Below are 5,062 nucleotides of genomic sequence, written 5' to 3'. Positions count from 1 at the left end.
AAGTAATAAATGTTATTTGCAGTTAACAATTTTCTTTTTTCTTTATTACAATATTTATGGCAAGACTAGGTATAACTGAGGAATAAAGCAGCTTACTACGTTTGAACAATATTTTATGTAAAATGTAAGAATAAATATAAATCTATAACTATCTTCGATACGCAATTAGAAACTTCTTACTCAGACAAATTTAAATGTCATATTCAGTATGATATTGGAATATTTTGACAAGAAATGTTATAAATCAATACCGGTGAATGAAACAAGTATTCTTGAGGAAGGTTCGAGTATCTCATAACTTGTAAGCGCTAAGACTCACCTTTATTGCATGTCTAGGAAGCATAGCATTACTTCAAGAGCTAAGATGTATCGCTTCTGCTATTTTCTAACAAAGAATAAGATGTAGTTTTTGACGTAACATTTCTAATTTATCATCTACTTTTTGTTTTACTTCACTTGTTACATTTCCGTAACGTTTACTATCTAAGTTTCTAACGTGTTGTATGAAAATGGCGATGTATTTGGATACATGTTATAATTTTATACATATTTTATTCATTGTATGCATATAATATATGTTTTGCGTGTGTCCTACAAATGGAGCTTCAGAAACAACTCATAATAGAAGGTAATAGGTGATCAAAAAATGTCAAGATTTTTTTTTGATAACAAACACTTTTAAACCAAATAAAGTTAGGATAATGACGGTCTTTATATAATGTTGTACAAATGCAAAATAAACACGGTTATATTTACGATATGAATGATAAACAGACCCCTTCCAGGTAAAACAAACATAATATATTAAATGTGTATTGTATTTGTTTCGAGATGATACGATAATATTATAAAAGGCGTTATATTAAATTGTATAATTTCATAGCAACACTTTATTTTGTACCACATAATATTCACGATAAATCCACCATTATGTGAATTTACGCTACATTTTTAAAAGGTAATTTGTAAGTTGTAAATTACATCCATGCTATCTATACTTCTATATCCTACTTCCGACTGTCCTATCCTATCCTATCCTACTAGTATTATAAATGCGAAAGTTTGTATGGATTTGGGTTTTTGTTACTCTTTCACGCAAAAACTACTGAACTGATGCGATGAAATTTTGTACCTAGGTAGATAGCTGGACAACAGGAATAATATATAAACAACTTTTATCCCGATATCCTCCAGGATACGGACTTACGCGGGTGAAACCGCGGGGCACAGCTAGTTTCATATATTTAGAAATTAAAAACTTTTCAACGGAAAAGTTTTTAATTTCTAAATGTATAATACTCGCGTGAAACCAAACACAAGAAAATACTAGTTTCATATAATTTTTCTCCCCATACAGTAATTAACTATTACAACTAGATTTTTTCTAAACGTTTATGATTAAGCTTTTTCATTAAACAGAGATTTTTTCTCTTCGAAATCCCTAATTTCATTTAAATGTATGTAAAAAATGCCGCTTTCAAAGGCGAGCGAGTCAATTTCAAACGAATACTTATCCCTTTTATAATATCTTAACAAAAACGGGTGAAAATTATTCCGTTGACAGACCCCGGGCTGGAGGGCCGCCAGGCGAACGCTAGCAGCTCTGCGGCTTTTTATATACGCACCAAATTTTACTACCCAAAGTGTACTTCGTTTTAATTTAGCCATTTTGGCACGTCCCGGCGGAACTGCGGATCATTTGTATCAGTAATACAGATAATATGATCTGAGACGCGACGACAAAATTACTTGCGCTCTCTGGGGACTTGTTTTGTTTTAATGGGCCTCCTGAAATGCTTTTAGTTGATCATTTCGGACGCTAAGTTATAAGCAGTAAAATATCCACACAATTGGTACACAGCGCCTTTGTTACATTACGCTGAACTCACAGTAAAATTGACTTCATTAAATATAATAATTGTAATCCCTATAATTTTACGATGGAATTTAATCGTCCCCGCTGTGTACATTATTCAGTGTGAATAAATTATATGGCCGTAAAGAGAGTAATTTCATTGAATTTTGGCCACTGTCAATGAAATATGATTTAAAGTTAACACAAATCATTTGACTTGCATTAATTCAACGTAGTTTTACTGACGTCAAATGTGAAGCCTAGTAAAGCAATCTATTACCGAACGTCGCTTAAGGCGACTGAACCGCCTGAATATGTATGAGCTATGAATGAAAAATCGATTTCTACACATTATTCAACAGACAGGCTCATTAGACAAGGGATTAAACATTGTGTAGATAATATTTCGTTAACACATCCTCTCGATACGGTAGGCGTGATCCGATGTCTCTTAAAGAGCGATTATTTTTTTATTGTACCACAGAACATCGTTGGAAACATTTTTAAAGAGATAAAATATTCTTGCCTGAACGATTTATTTCCTATCAAGTGTAACTGTTAATAATATCTTATTTTTATGTAGACATTTATGTTGATGATATATTTTACCTATTTTTTTTTTATGTCATAGTGGGCAGCAGAGCTGGTGGTTCGCCTGATGGTAAGCGATCACCACCGCCCATAAACATTCGCAAAGGTAGTACCTCTGTGAATGCTCTGCCCGCTTTTATGGGGTAAGGGAAAAGGAATGGATTAACGACTGGAAAGAAGGAATGGACTAGGACGGGTGAGGAAAAGGAAACGGGCCTCCGGCTCCCCCACTCAACGTGCGATACACAATGGCATGCCACTATTTCACGCCGGTTTTCTGTGGGGTGTGGTACTTCCCCGGTGCGAGCTGGCCCAATTCGTGCCGAAGCGTGCTCGACTCCACAATATAGCGACCTATAGAGCTATCAGTTAAAAACAAAAGCCAATAAAACCTGCTAGATTAAACTTATCCTTTGTTTTTCAAGTGTTTGTTTAAAATTGTTATTTTAATGAATAGTTGGGTTGAAATATGCTTTTGGCACGAAATGTGTTGAATACACCTGTTAGATGTAGAACACGACATTTAATGTGTTTCATACATCTAATTGTAGAACCACGAACGCATTTTCCTATCTTAATATAAATTCCATTGAAATATGAAATGTCAAATGTGATCCATATAATGTTCAACGAATCCTTATAAATTATGTGTTTTGTTTATGTGTGATGTTATTTATTTTTAAACATTCGTCTTCCAATTGCTATATATATATATATATATATATACATTTATATTAATACTAAAGTATAAATTGGCACAGTAAATAAAATTTCATATTAATTTCCGGTCAAACAACATAATATTACGTATCATATTTGATATGTATTTTGTATGTAATAGCGGGCAACCGAGATGGTGGTTCCCTTGATGATAAGCGTTATCGGTTTGTTGAGAGCGGTGAATCACCAACCCCCATGTACATGAACATGAACATTTGCAGAGGTGGGGCCTGCAAGCGATGTTCGCTTTTATGAAGCAAGAGATAAGGACAGGATAAACGAGGAAGGATTGATTGAGGGAAGTGATATGGAGGCTTGTTCCACTCATCGTACAAAAACAGTAGCAGTCACCTGCTATTATTTTACCGGTCTTCTGTGGGAATGTGGTTACTTTCCCGGTGAGAGCTCACCCAATTCTTGCTGCAACGTGCGACTCTCACATACAAATTATATCCATCCCACATAACAATATGCATTGAGGAACGCATGCAACTTATTTATGATTGAGGCGTGTAATCGTTCTCGTTCGTTCTCGTGACGTGGCGCGTGATATATACACATTCATATATATACCTTAATTGTGTGTAGGATGACACAAAATAAAAAAAATTTTATTGTTCTATGGTAGACTAATGATATATTCCCTGAACACATAATACAGCATTTTACGTAATTATTATTATTTTTAACTACGAAGGATAAGAAGAGAATAAAATACATCGATTTCATATCATATTTATTTACGTATCCATTTAAATTGTACAATAAATTAAAAAACAAAACAATTTCCATTTACTGTACATTAAGATAAAGAGATGATTTCGTGCAAAGAATTGACGTACCTTAAGTGAAACACAGCCATAGATTAATGCCTATTCATAGTATAAAACATTTATAAATATAGGTAAGCTAATTAAATCACAAAAAGGCGACATGAGTATTTTTTTAAATGTATTGTATTGTATGGGTTGAATGAAATATTTCAATATAAAGACATTTTCGAAAAGCATTTTTAATTCAAGGGACTGCATAGTACACATATGTTTTTTTTAAATGACTCAATACATGTGACTAATATTTTTCAAGAAGATTTATTCATATTTATAACTTTGCAAAAATTATACAAAATTAAACATATAGATAGTAGATATCATCATCATCATCATCATCATCAGCCCATATATGTTCCCACTGCTGGGACACAGGCCTCCTATGAGGGTTCAGGCCATAATCCACCACGCTGGCCAAGTGCGGGTTGGCAGATGTCACATGTCTTCGAACTTTTAATTCTTGGACATGCCGGTTTCCTCACGATGTTTTCCTTCACCGTTTAAGCAGTGGTGATGTTATCCACATGCGTAGATAAATTGAAAAATCAATTTATTTCCTGCACGCTCGCCCGGTCTCGAACCCCGACTTATCGATTTTGAAGTTCGAGGTTCTCACCACTGAGCCACCACTGCTTGATATGATAGTAGATATAAAAAATACAATTTTAATTGTGGTTTTTAAAAGCATAATTAAATATCTTTCAATTGAGGAGCCTCAGTATGTCTTTAATAATGAAGTGAATACGGATATTTCATCTAATACCAATGTCATTTCATATTTAACAACAAACTTAAATTAAATGTAACCATTCGAATTTAAAATTCCCATAACAAGCAAATCGAAGTTAAATAGAAAAGAAGATTATTCAAACTCTAAAAAATATCTGTCTACAAATATTTTCAGTTGGTACCTATTACGGAAGAAAAATCTTTTTTACATGTACAAGAAAATGGTTTTCCCATTGCGGCACTGCACAATCCATGATGGACGGTTATAGCGGTCACTGACAGAACGTGGACAGAACTATTATTGCGAAATATGGACCAAAATAAATCTAAACTGCTA

Source organism: Zerene cesonia, chromosome 15, assembly GCF_012273895.1.
Source record: "Zerene cesonia ecotype Mississippi chromosome 15, Zerene_cesonia_1.1, whole genome shotgun sequence".
NCBI lineage: Eukaryota > Metazoa > Arthropoda > Insecta > Lepidoptera > Pieridae > Zerene > Zerene cesonia.
Note: the sequence above shows the minus strand (reverse complement) of the source record.